This window comes from Ovis aries, chromosome 24 (genome assembly GCF_016772045.2).
Source record: "Ovis aries strain OAR_USU_Benz2616 breed Rambouillet chromosome 24, ARS-UI_Ramb_v3.0, whole genome shotgun sequence".
Classification (NCBI taxonomy): domain Eukaryota; kingdom Metazoa; phylum Chordata; class Mammalia; order Artiodactyla; family Bovidae; genus Ovis; species Ovis aries.
In genome coordinates this window covers 25,034-39,304 of record NC_056077.1, presented here as the reverse complement: position 1 = coordinate 39,304, position 14,271 = coordinate 25,034, and the positions used below count along the sequence as shown (strand labels likewise).

General features: G+C 44.9%; 1 long non-coding RNA gene across 1 annotated transcript; it reads right to left on the bottom strand.

Moving 5' to 3' along the window:
• Positions 1–3,161: 3,161 nt before the first annotated feature.
• LOC132658557 (uncharacterized) lies at positions 3,162–10,499 on the bottom strand. The gene is made up of 3 exons (XR_009598367.1): positions 10,313–10,499; positions 5,907–6,042; positions 3,162–4,193 (listed from the first exon to the last, which is right to left on the bottom strand). It is a non-coding gene; the product is annotated as an uncharacterized LOC132658557 (long non-coding RNA).
• Positions 10,500–14,271: the final 3,772 nt, after the last annotated feature.

The following is a 14,271-nucleotide window of genomic DNA, read 5'->3' as shown; positions in this document are numbered from 1 at the left end:
GCAGCCCATGCTCCACCTGGCCTTTCTGGGAGTCCCTATTGCCCGCCAGGTCATTCTGTTCATTTTCTCTTCCCAGGTAGATTACAGCTCCTTTCCCTTATATGATCCACAGGTTCCAGGGGAAGCTCTCAACAAAACACCTGCTGACTGAACAACAACAGGAGATTCACGTGTCATAGAATTTTAGGGCTAAAAGGACTCTTAGGATCTTTTTGTTCACTTTTTCTGTTTTAGAGAGGATAAGCAGAGGCCCAAAGGGTTACCTTTATAGATTTTAAAGAAAAACCATTGGTTCCAGACCGTATGTTCAGCTGAATAACATACCTGGTTCCTCATTAAAGCCATGTGGTGCAAGCATGCTTAGTCATGCCCAAGTCTTGGAGACCCCATGGACGGTAGCCTGCCAGGCTCCTCTGTCCGTGGGATTTCCCAGGCAAGAATACTGGACTGGGTTGCCATTTCCTACTCTAGGGGAATCTCCCTGACCCAGGGATCAAACCCACATCTCTTGCATGTCCTGCATTGACAGGCAGATTCTTCATCACTAACACCTAGGAAACCCTGCTAGAGCCATGGGCTTTCTATTCTGACCCCCAACCTTGATCTTCCCTATTCTGACCTCAAGCCCTACATTCTCAGTGAATTGCTGCCCATGGTTTGACCTGACATTGGGGGAAAAAAAAAAAAAAAACACAATTAGGTCCCAGGATGACAATCTCCTTTCAAAAGGAGGTTGGGAGGACCGTTGTGGTGTCCAATGACAACAGAAGGCATCAGAAAGAAAGGGGCACTGACTTGACGGGGTGTGGAGAGTCAGCAAGAAAGTGGCAGGGGGACTTCCCTGGTGGTCTAGTGGCTGAGACTCCACACTCCCTATGTAGGGGCCCGAGTTCCATCTCTGGTCAGGGAACTAGATTCCACTTGCTGCACCTAAAAAGATCCCACACGCCGCATCTAGAGACCCTGCATGCTGTAACAAAGACCCAGTGCAGCCAAATAGATAAAGAAAAGAAATATTTAAATAAATACATAAATAAATAAAGTCAGTCATTGATAATAAATAAAAAAATAAAAATATAATAAAAAATATAATAAATAAAAAAATAAAGTCAGTCATTGATAATAAAATCAAATAAAGAGGGTAAGAGATAGGGTCTTTAGAGGGCCAAGGACCAAGTCTAAGCAGAGTCCAAGCAAATGCAGTTCTTCACCAAAAGGCGATTAGAGTCAGGTAGGAACTGATAGGCATGAGGGGCAGAAAGAGAAACACTAGACAAACCCAGATCTGGTTCTGACTCTACCCTTGACAAGAAGTTTAATTTGGAACAAATTATTTAACTGTCAGGCTCTCAGGCAGACTCAGAATCTTATAGTCTCTGGTTGGGAGCAAGTCTTCATTCCAAGGATTTGCAATCAGATTTTTGATCTTAAAAAGCTGGAAGAGGGTTGGAAGGATAAATTGGGAGTTTGGGATAAACATATACAAACTGTTATATACAAAATAAATAACCAACAAGGACCTACTTGTTGGACATACACTGCTCAATATTGTGTAATCACCCATAAGGGAAAGACTCTGAAAGAGAATGGACATGTATAACTGAACCCCTCTGCTGTACACTTGAAACTAACACAACATTGTAAACCAGCCATACTTCAATTAAAATTTAAAAAGAGCCGGAAACAGTATCACTTCAAGTGGAAGACATCAGAGAGAATCGTCTTTCCTTGCAGAATGTCGCAGTTGTTCACATCACAGTTTACTCAGAGCCTGCTGTTAAGTCAGAATCCCACGGCTGTTATTTTAGTCTGTTGACGCTGTGGTTGCATATTTCACCAAGGGCCATCATTACCGTGGAGGAGTAAGACATTTGGGGCTCCTGAATTATGACCGATGGATGGTGGTTAGGTGCTTTTTCTCAGAACACCCTTTTAACTACATGTGGACTGTACTACATGTGTGAACCATATTTTAAAAAAAAATGTTGATCACTTTTGATTAAAACACTAGATGGAAAAAAAAAAAACCCTACACTAGGCAGCAAAGAGATACATACTTATAAAACATTCCTCTCAACGTTTTCACAAGGCCTGAATTATTTTGTAATCTGAGGATGCTATAATTTTGGCATCTACATTAGAATTCAATCTCTCTGCTTAAAGCCTCTTGTGAAGTTAAAATCCTATGAGGTTTATTTTAGACTGAAACAGTTTCATATTTTTCATTGTACTACAGAATAGAAAAAAGGCAAAATTAAAACAAAAACCAGGGACTTCCCTGGTGGTACCATGTTTAAGACTCTGAGCTTGCAATGCAGGGTGCCTGTGTTCTATCCCTGGCCAGCAAACTAAAATCCCATATTCTGTGCAGTGTGGCCAAAACAAAAAAAGAGGACCTCAAAATTACGTTGATCATTGGCAAATGCCCTGTTGTAGAAGTGTAGAAAAGCCCTTGAAGTTATCGTAAGGACACGGTCTGCCCAGCTGTAAACTTAGGTATCTATTTTGAACCCCTTTCACAGTGTCAGAATGTTAGACCTGGAAGGGGCCTATGAGGTCATCTGATCCAAGCCACTCAATTTCCAAAGGCAGGTAGTAAAGATCAGAGGCATAAGAGACTCGCAGAAGTCCAGCAGGAGATTATTTAGTATAGCTGATCTGGAACCTGTTTTTCCATTCTCAGCATTACTATTCTTTGCTTGCTTTTACTTATATTTGTTTTTTAAATTGTTAAATATCATTGCACTGTATACGGTAAAAAACAAAAACTCTCTCTTCCAATAGACTTCCCTCCCACTCTTCCATGTCATCCAACTTTTTAGGGGAAACCACTATTGATAGTTGGGCTTCTCTGGTGGCTCAGCCGGTAAAGAACCCACCTGGCAATGCAGGAGACATAAAAAGACGTGGGTTTAATCCCTGGGATGGGAAGATTCCCTGGAGGAGGGCATGGCAACCCACTCTAATATTCTTGCCTGGAAAAGTCCATGGACAGAGGAGCCTGGAGGGCTACAGTCTGTGGAGTTGCAAAGAGTCGGACGAGCCTGAGCACATGTGCACACACTGTTAACAGTTTGCTGTATGCATACGCAAATTCCATCTGTGTGTCTGAGCACTGATACATTCATTCCCATACATATGGGTATACACATGGGCCAAGATGTTTTAAATTTGTATTATATTTAATTTTTATTGAATTATAATTGATATATATTGTTAGTTTCAGGTGTACAACATAGTGATTTGACAGTTTTTAAATTTTAATTATTTTTTATTGAAGAGATTTTGCTTTACAAAATTTTGTTGTTTTTTGTCAAACCTCAACATGAATCAGCCATCAGTTCAGTTCAGCCACTCAGTCGTGTCCGACTCTTTGTGACCTCATGAATCGCAGCACGCCAGGCCTCCCTGTCCATCACCAACTCCTGGAGTTCACTCAGACTCACGTCCATCAAGCCAGTGATGCCATCCAGCCATCTCATCCTCTGTCGTCCCCTTCTCCTCCTGCCCCCAATCCCTCCCAGCATCAAAGTCTTTTCCAGTAAGTCAACTCTTGGCATGAGATGGCCAAAGTACTGGAGTTTCAGCTTTAGCATCATTCCTTCCAGAGAAATCCCAGGGCTGATTTCCTTCAAAATGGACTGGTTGGATCTCCTTGCAGTCCAAGGGACTCTCAAGAGTCTTCTCCAATACCACAGTTCAAAAGCATCAATTCTTCAACGCTCAGCCTTCTTCACAGTCCAACTCTCATATCCATACATGGCTACTGGAAAACCATAGCCTTGACTAGACGACCTTAATCAGCAAAGTAATGTCTCTGCTTTTCAATATGCTATCTAGGGTGGTCATAACTTTTCTTCCAAGGAGTAAGCGTCTTTTAATTTCATGGCTGCGGTCACCATCTGCAGTGATTTTGGAGCCCCCCCCAAAAATAAAGTCTGACACTGTTTCCACTGTTTCCCCATCTATTTCCCATGAAGTGATGGAACCAGATGCCATGATCTTTGTTTTCTGAATGTTGAGCTTTAAGCCAACTTTTTCACTCTCCTCTTTCATGAAGAGGCTTTTTAGTTCCTCTTCACTTTCTACTATAAGGGTGGTGTTATCTGCATATCTGAGGTTATTGATATTTCTCCCGGCAATCGTGATTCCAGCTTGTGTTTCTTCCAGTCCAGCGTTTCTCATGATGTACTCTGCATATAAGTTAAATAAGCAGGGTGACAATATACTAGGTATGCATATATCCCCTCCCTTTTGAACCTCCCTCCCCACCCCACCCCTCTAGGCTGATACAGTGCCCCTGTGTGAGTTTCCTGAGCCATGCAGCAAATTCCCATTGCCTATCTATGTTACATATGGCAGGCTAAGATTTTTGAAAATACTTTTACTCCAAACTAGAACCTAACTAAACCAAAATAAAAATGGCTGGGTGGGGGGTGATAAAATGGGAGTTCTGAACAACAACATAAATATAATTTCTAATAGAAATTGTTGTTTCTCTTATCATTGCTCACCTAGAAATTATCATGAGATTTTTAAACGTTTTTATTTCTTTGACTGCACTGGGTCTTAGTTGTGCCATGTGGGCTCTTTAGCTGCCGCATGCAAACTCTTGCCGCATGTGGGATCTAGTTTCCTGAACACAGATGGGACCCAGGCCCCCTGCATTGGGAGCACAGACTCTGAGCCACTGGGCCACCAGGGAATTCCCTAGAAATTCTCATAAAATTTGACAAAAGCTATTCAGGCTTCCCAGGTGGAGCCAGTGTTAAAGAACTCACCTGCTGGGACTTCCCTGGTGGTCCAGGGGCTAAGACTCCATGCTCCCAATGCAGAGGGCCTGGGTTTGATTTCTGGTCAGGGAACTAGATCCCACATGCTGCAACTAAGGCTTCACATGGTTCAGCAAAAATTGCAACCAAATAAATTAAAAAAAGAAAACTCACCTGCTAATGCAGGTGATATAAAGGACACTGGGTTCGATCCGTGAGTCATGAAGACCCTTGGAGGAGGTCACGGCAACCTACTCCAGTATTCTTGCCTGGAGAATCCCACTGACAGAGGAGCCTGGCCGGCTATAGTCCATGGGGTCTCCAAGAGTCGGACACGACTCACTGACTAAGACACATGAAGGGTCCTCAGTGCTATGCACGGTGGGTAGGGTGGAATTTATCCTTGGAGCAGTGTGTTATCGCTTTTGCTTCATAGGATTAGTGTGGTATTTTAGAAAGATCATTCTGGGACCAGAATAGAGGACGGATTAGAGACAGTGAAACCAGCTGAGGGGCTACTGCAATGTGCCAGGCGAAGGGGGGTGAGTGTGTGAACTGAGAACGTGGAACCGGATGTGCACAGTCAAAGGAGAAGAGGGGTCTGGATGAAGAGGCCTCGGAGGGAGACTCACAGAGCCTGAAGACCAGGAGGGTACGGAGGTGAAGGGGAACTGGCAGACACTCCGCCTTCTATCTCCTAAATCTTTTAAAAATATTTATTAATTTATTTGGCTGTGCTGGGTCTTAGTTGCAGCACACAAGGTCTCTAGTTGCAGTATGTGGGACTGAATTCCCTGGCCAGTGATAGAACCTGGGCCCCAGCCCTGGGAGCCAAGAGTCTTAGCCACTGGACCACCAGGGAAGTCCCTAAGATCTTCCTTTTTAAGCAGGAACTCTGTATCTCTTGCCAACTCTGGCCATGTAACTGGGGCTCAACTAAAGTTTTCTTTATTTTGTTCTAAATTTATTTCAGTTTTTTTCAATTAGAATTTTTGAAGAAATCCTTCATTTTTTTTTATCCACTATACAATCCTAAGCAATTCCTGTTCATGTTTTGATTACCAAAATTTTAATGTGTTTTTTTTTTTCCTTTAAAGCATGATTTCAACTAATAAACTAGTTCTTATTACTTACCCAGTCATTCAAAAGCTGATGGTTTAGGGGTGTCCAGGTACTCATTTTTGTCTGCATTTTGGGACCATTTGTGTTTTTTGGAGGTGCAAAGGCCATCATGAAATAACTGGATATTCTTCTGTAAGAAAAACTATACCTGCAGAAGAAATGAATCATACAATCTTCAGAATACTAAGAACACTCATTCCATACAATCCTCTTTAGTACACGGGGCAGGGACGAGGGGGAGAGTAACATTTACTGGGAGTCTTTTATATGTCAGGCACTTAACAGGTTTGCTCAATTAAAACCCATAACAATATGGTAAGGTGGTGGGTTTTAGCTTATTTTACAGATGAAGAAAATGAGGCTCACTGAAGTTACACGCTTTGCCCAGAGTTATACAGACAGTAGGTGGTGAAACAGAGAATCAGGCCCAGGTCTGTTTAACTCTGTTTGATTTTCATTGGACCAAGGGGAAACAAATCAGAATCACTCAGCTAAGAACATACCCTATTGGTCAGAAAGAAGTATTTATAAAATCACCGTGCAATCTGAACTACCCCATTTTGTCCCTTGTGACCTCCTTCTTCCTCTGTCAACTTTCTGACATCTAGCTAACAAGGGCTCTAGCTTGCTACCATATTTAAGAAGTAGAAGAGTACAATGGACAAGGCCAAGAATTTACATATGGACAGATTTGGGTTTATTGGGAAAAATACACTGGGAAAATATACAGTCCACCCAGGACTGTATATGTCTGCCTTCATTTTTGTGGCCTCACGGCCTGTGGGATCTCAGTTCTCCCACCAGAGACGGAACTCACATCCCTTGTATTGGAAATGTTGAGTCCTAACCATGACTGCTGTTGTTCAGTGACTAAGTTGTGCCCAGCTCTTTGCAACTCCATGGACTGAAGTACACCAGCCTTCCCTCTCCTTCACTGTCTCCCAGAGTTTGCTCAGACTCATGTCCATTGAGTTGGTGATGCCATCCAACCATCTCATCTTCTCTTGCCTCCTTTCTCCTCCTGCCTTCAATCTTTCCCAGCATCAGGGTCTTTTCCAAGGAGTCGGTTCTTCACATCAGGTGGCCAAAGTTTGAGAGCTTCAGCTGCAGCATCAGTCCTTCCAGTGAATATTCAGGGTTGATTTCCTTTAGGACTGACTCATTTGATCTCCTTGCTGTCCAAGGGAGTCTCAAAGGTCTTCTCCAGTACCACAATTAAAAAGCATCGATTCTTCAACGCTCAACCTTGTTTATGATCCACTTCTAACCACTGGACAGCCAGGGGAGTCCCTAGGTCTGCCTTCATTGGATTAAAGCACTCTAATTTCCATGAGGGATTATTTTTCCCTCAGTGTGTAGGGTCTGCTGATTGGTTAATCAAGGTGGCCTCCCCTTGCCCAGTCATGAGACTAAGCTAGGCCAGGTAACTGATGCTGGCTTACCCTTGCTTTACAGCCACGTTGATCATTCAAAGGACTGTAGATGCTCTGAGGAGATTGTTAAGCTGTTCCCAGACTCTTCTTGGAGGGGCTTCCTAGGTGGTGCTAGTGGTGAAGAATCTGCCTGCCAATGCTGGAGACCTAAGGGATGCAGGTTTGATCGCTGGGTCAGGAAGACCCCCTGGAGGAGGCCATGGCAGCCCACTCCAGTATTCTTGCCTGGAGAATCCCTGGGACAGAGGACCGTGGCGGGCTATGGTCCACAGGGTCACAAAGAATCAGGCACGACTGAAGCAACTTAGCATGCACGCAAGTCCTTTCCATCTTGTGAGCCACCTGATAGCCTTCAGTAAATTTCACCTCCATCAGCTAGAAGACCCTTCTTGTAGGGGCATCCCTGGGGGCTCAGATGGTAAGGAATCTACCTGCAATGCGGGAGACCTGGATTCGATCCCTGGCTTGGGAAGATTCCCTGGAGGAGGGCATGGCAATCCACTCCAGTATTCTTGGCTGGAGAATCCCCATGGACAGAGGAGCCTGGCAGGCTACAAGAGTTGGACACAACTGAGCGACTAAGCACACAGCACGCACACATTAGCTAGAATCTATTTCTGTTGTTTGCAACCAAATCTTGTTACATTACACAGTTGGGATCCTGGCTCTAAAACTCACTAGCTTTGAAACTTTTTGCAAGTAGTCACTCAGTCGTGTCTGACTAACTCGATGGACTGCAGCACGCCAGGCTTCCCTGTCCTTTACCATCTCCCGGAGGTTACTCAAACTCATGTCCATTGAGTCAGTTATGCCATCCAACCATCTCGTCCTCTGGCATCCCTTCTCCTCCTGCCTTCAATCTTTCCCAGCATCAGGGTCTTTTCTAATGTGTGGGCTCTTTGCATCAAGTGGCCAAAGAACTGGAGCTTCAGCTTCAGCATCAGTCCTTCCAATGAACGTTCAGGACTGATTTCCTTTAGGATTGACTTGGACAGGTACACACTGTTATATTTAAAATGGATAACCAACAGGGACCCACGATATAGCACAAGGAACCGTGCTCAATGGCAGCCTGGCTGGGGGAGAATGGATACATGTACATGTATGGGTGAGACCCTTCATTGTTCATGTGAAACCACCACAACACTGTTAATTGGTTAAACTCCAATACAAAATAGAAAGTTGAAAAAAGTAAAATAAATAGCATCACCACAGACTTTCTTAGAACTTCCTGTTATTTACAGAGTTCTTCAAAGCCTGTCCTTGAAGGGGGCACAACACAATATTTTAAGGTAAAAAATATTTAAAGCAGATTGATGGCATTTTCAGTATATATCCTCCGTGTTTCTGGTTGTTTGTGCCTTCTTCCTCCCTGAAGGTATGTTTCATATCCAAAGCAGTGGTGCTGAGCTGAGGACTGCACAGGATTTGCCTGCCTCACCCAGGGCTCCAAAAATTATAGCAACAAATATAAGAAAATTTAAAAACATATTTATTTTTATGTATTTATCTGGCTGAGCAAGGTCTTTGTTAGGGCGTGTGAGATGTAGTTCCCTGACCAGGGATAGAACCCACGTCCCCTGGACCACCAGGGAATTCACCTGGACAATTTTTTGATCCAGATACCACAGCTAAGACCTGGCACAGCCAAATACATAAAAATAAATATTTTTTAAATTAAAAAAACATTATCTTTTTACTTACAGAGGATTCCCCCAAATGCTAGATGTGAAATTTTGTGACTCTCACTTGACATGTAATATTCCCTCTCAGGTTTAAATTAGAGCTGAAGAGAAAGCCAACGTTTTAAAACCTCAGGGTTTTAAACCATGGATAATATCTTCCTGCAGTTGCCTGCTGATACCACTCTGCTGGAATAAGGGGAAATTAAGGAGGTTCAGATGAGCCCTCACATTCTTAGCTCTGAACAGCTAAGTTGCAAAGGTGTAAGAAATGGTTTCATTACAGTATTATTAATTGGCTGCTATAAAAATACACATGAGCAGGCGAATATATAAAGCACAGTCACTGAGTCTAGATCTGCTCAGTTAAAAATCACATATTTCCTTTCTTATTGCTAGTTATTCATGTTTGATGTTTCTTCTATTTAAACTGATTGAAGGTGTGTGTGCGTGTGTTTTTATTTTTATTTATCTGTTTAGGCCAAGCCACTCGGCTTACAGAATCTTAGTCCCCAACCAGGGATTGACCCTGGCCCTCGGCAATGAAAGTACAGAGTCCTAACCTCAGGACCGCCAGGGAGTTCCTTAAACCAGTTGTTTTTAATCTTTTTTTTTTTTTCCCTCAGGGCTATAAAACTCTTTGAGGATATGATGAAAACTATGAATCTTCTCCCTAGAAAAATGCATATAAACATTACATTTTGTTTATACTAGGTTAAAAACTTCTGTTGTAAGCTCAGAAACTCTCTTTTCCCAGTATGAGTAGAAAACAATCTGACTGATTATAAGCACGATTTCTGATTAGGACAAAGTAGCTTTTCCAGGTCCTCCCTAAGGTTTTGCATTGTTGTTGTTTTATTCCTTCCTGGTTCTTCAGAGCTAGAAATTGTTTGAATTAGGCTTTTTTTTTTTTTTTCAAATGAACTTGAATAAAGTTTGGTTTTCAGGAGACGGGGCCTGGCTGAGAAAAACAGCCCTCTTGGTAACAGTCTTCCTGAAGCAGGAAATGGAGGCGTCCTGCCCTGGGTTTTGTCATTACCCTTTCACAGTTTTCGCTCTGCCCACTCTAGAAGACGGGCAGTGTGCACATCTGCAGGCCCACACTGGTTCACAGTATAGACCACTCGGGCGCTTTCATACAACATGCAAGACAATTACAAGACAAAGCAAGTTGCCTTCCCTCCTACATGCAAACCTTGCTGCTGTTTTCTCATGACCTCTTTCCCCCTTAATGGCTGTCCTTGCATGTTCCCCTTTAATTTTTCTTTGGTAAAGGGGAAGAAAAAGGGCTTATGGCCCTTACCCCCAGTGTGTGCTTCTAGTGTCCTGTTTAAAGGCAAGGATAGGTCCTCTGGTAAAGTGCCAGTGGTTACACACCTCCTGTCCCATCTTCAAAGCCATTCTTCACACTGTCACCGTTGCACAACTTCACTGAAGACTTACCAGGTCTGTATTACAGGCATAAAGACAAGTCTTGACTAGAATGGAGATTACAGTCTACTGCAGGAGGGGTTTTTTAACAAATAAAAAATATATATATTTACGGTGATGTTTTAGTATATGTACACATTGTGGAATGCTTACACAATCACACTATTTAACACATCCATCACCTCCCATAGTTGCTGTGTGTGTGTGCGTGTGTGCGTGTGGGTGTGCATGTGTGCGCTTCTGTGTGTGATTACCCTTGAGATCTACTCTTCCAGCAAATTTCAAGTATATAATATATTATTATAAACTACAGTCACCATGATCCCTGGGCAGGAAGATGCCCCGAAGAAGTAAATGGTAACCCACTCCAGTATTCTTGCCTGGAGAATCCCATGGACAGAGGACCCTGGTGGGCTACAGTCCATGAGGCTGCAAGAGTGGGACACAACTTAGCGACTAAACTACCACCACCATCGCCACACAGTCACCATGCTGTACACACGGTCTCTAGAACTTACTCATTTTCTACCTGAAGGTGTGCACCGTTTGATCAGTATCTCCACACTTCCCTACTCCCCAGCGTTGGCTAACCACGACTCTATTCAGGGAAGTATTTTTCAAAAGGTCTGTTAATCACTTTTCAGCTCAAAAACCTTCGGAGACTGGATCATGGCTGCAGAATCCTTAGCATGCGCACCTCACACCTCACGCCTCAAGCTGGGCTCAGACTCGGAGCGCTCGGCCGAGCGTGCGCGGCGCGCCTGCGCCGTCCGTGGTGCGCGCGCGCCCGGCCGTCGCGAGAGCGCGCGGGCGCTCCGAGGCGCGCGCTGGGGGGCCTCGCTGGCTCCGTTTACCTGAGGGACCCGCGGCCGCCCCCGGCCGCCGCCGCAGCCCCCGGGAGCCCGGCCCCGAGGCGTGGGGGGAGCCCCGGGTCGTGCCGGCCCCTTCCCGTCCGGCTCAGCGGGAAAAGGACTCGGGGGTGGGGACCGAGGCGGTGCCGGCGCGGCCGCCCGCTCCTCGGTCTCACCCTGTGCCGGAGAGCCACCAGCCGCCGCGGCACCGCCGCCTCAGGGATCCCGAGTCTCGTCGCCGCCGAAACAAGAGCCTTGCGCGCCGCGCTGTGGAGGGGCGGGCGGCGGGCCGGCGGCGGAGCCCGAGTCTGGGGCTGGGCGGCCCGGGCGCGCGGGCTGGAGTCCCCCTCTGTCCCGCGCCCGCGCCGAGCAGCCTGCTGGAGTGGGGCCCGCGCGCCCTGCGCGCCGCCCTCGGGCCCGCCTGGGGCTCGGTCGGCGCCGCGGGGGCGGGTGGCGCTCCCGGGCCGCTGGGGGCTGTGGGGGGAGCGCGCGGCCGCCGGCCGGGAGGACGACGCTCCGAGGGCTGGGTGCGGGGCGCGGGCGGCGTCGCGGCATCTGGACTGCTGCCTGTTCCTAGTCCTGAACGTTGTCCCCTCTCCTCCCTCCCGTCAGTTTTGCAAAGTCTGCTTATTCCTCCTGGAGGCTTCCCTCTCTGCCCCCTTGGACGCTCCGTGTGTTTGCCCTGGGGTACCGCGGGGAGGTTCATCCACCGCCTCTGAAATAAGGTGCTGTTAAACATTTCAGGACATTTAAACATCTTCCTAGAGGCCTTGTTCAGAATTAGGTGCCTTCCTCAATAAGAGAACAAGGGGTGGTTCGTTCGTTCTTTCTTTCTTAAAAGAAGAAAAACATACGCCGCTAATTTAGGCAGAGGCGTCAACTCGAAGTTCCAAAATATCTGGGAAGGACACAAAGTCTGGTTTTTGGCCCAGAATAAATGAAATTTTGAATTGTGGTTCCCTTCTGAATGTAGCCAGACAGAGCAGCTGAGCAGACCTGCAGCTATAGGAATAAATGACTGCTCTATAAGGTTGATCAAACAATATTTTATTTTATATAAGTAGTTTGGAGAGACCTGTAACGTTTATGTACGGGAATTTGGTTACTTGGCAAAGCCAATACCGCAGGAGCACGGAAACAAAGACTTGACAAGGGGGATGTTACCTCCCTCTTGAGCCTTCTTTTAGCCTTTAGTGGTGTGCTGACAGTCAAAGGGATAGATAAATCCGTAGTTCTGTTATTAAGAAACATTTACTCCTGAAGATAATGCTTTCCATCTGTCCTTTTTTTTTCTCCCATCCGTACTTTTAAGCAAATCAATACCATCTTTTTCCTCCATCAGAAGAAGGAAAAAAAAAAGTTTGTTTGAAGTACCAAACCACAACATAGAGGTAATAAGATAGGAAAGGGACGTAAAAACTTAAGTGGGCAGGCTTGCAAGGATAGAGCTGAAAATAAAAGATAATCGAGATGCAATTCTTCTTACACTGTTGCCTTTTATTTAGTGAAATAACAGGTTCCTCCTCTACACCCCCCCCCCAAATGCTTTGAAACTGTCAGGAGAATAAGGGAATTAAGTGTCAGGAATCATTGAACAGGAGGCTTCCTGTGTGCTGTTTTGGATCTGTCAGAAATTCTCTGTTCCTTATTAATTCCTGACTACTCAGGAATTAAGAGGAGAGGCAAGCCTCTCCCCGGGCAGAGGAATCCAGGCATTTCCTTCATTAGTTTCTCTATACGGAGAGAAGTACCCTCTTCCTTCTTGTGAACCATAGGGTAAAAGTGATTGTTTACAACTCTCTCTTTAATATGAGAGAGCTCTCTCTCTCTCTCCCCTATGTTTTGTAAGTCTCGAATTTTAATCTTTATCTTTGCTGAGAATAACTATGTTGTAAGACAGTATATATGCCCACACCATGTTAATTAAAACACCTTTGCTCCATCAGAGCTCTGTTCTCCGTGTCTGTCTTTCTCTCTCTCTATCAGGCTATTTGTTTGGAGCACAGAGGCCCTCTGAATTCATTTTCCTGCCTGGGCTTCTAAAATCCTCTCAAGAAGGCGCTGTGTGCCTTTAGCACATCGAGAGGGTGCCTGAGGCCTCTGTGAACTGAGCAAGCCCCGTGCCAGGGGCTTTATTGGCTTTCTCCATAAATCAAGGACTATCAGCCTCTTTCTCTCCTTTACTTTCTTATCATCGACTCTGGACCTCCAGGTTCCATTAAAGGAGCTCAACAATTAGTAAAGCCTATCGTCTTACCTTCTCTTTCCTCCTCCTCTGTGTTTTCTTTTTTCTTTTTCTCTTCCACTAATATTCCCTGTTTCTACATCTCTCCTAAATCTACCAGTGCCCTATTAATAGACGAAGAAAGGACTTTAGGTTCTTTCATCCCTTTTTTCATCTTTGGTACTGCATTGCTCTGAGCTTTACTTCGTGCTTTGAACATTTAGGTGGATTTTTCTAGAGAGATCCCCAGCCATGATTGAGATATTTGAAGTAGGGAGGCTTGAGGAGAAGATAACTAGTAAAGTGCATGTTCTTTTTTTGTATAGCACAGTGTTGTGAGCGCGTCATCATTGGGCAAAGAGAGGGGGTTTTAAACTCACTGTAAGTCCTCTGTTGCCCACTTGACAGGCAAAAAAATCTCTCTCCCCGTCTTAAATTTCCGATGTGTTAGTAAAACCATGAGATTTCATACTGAAAGCTTATTCCGTGCATGTTAGTGTGTTGATGTTAGACTGCTGTTGACTGTCTTTTCTTCAGGAGACATGTGATAGGAAACAGTTCTTACTGCATCTTTACCTTCTTTCACAGGGAAGAGCAGTGTTGGCCTCAAGCGTTTTTTAACCCCTAAATCTCTAGAATTAGAGACGTTTAAAGCTGCAGTTGCCCACAAAAAGAGCAGTAGTGCAAATGAAAAACAAGACTTTGAAATATGTATGAGAGGAATTGTTCAGTATAAATTTGGGAGAAGGGTCACAG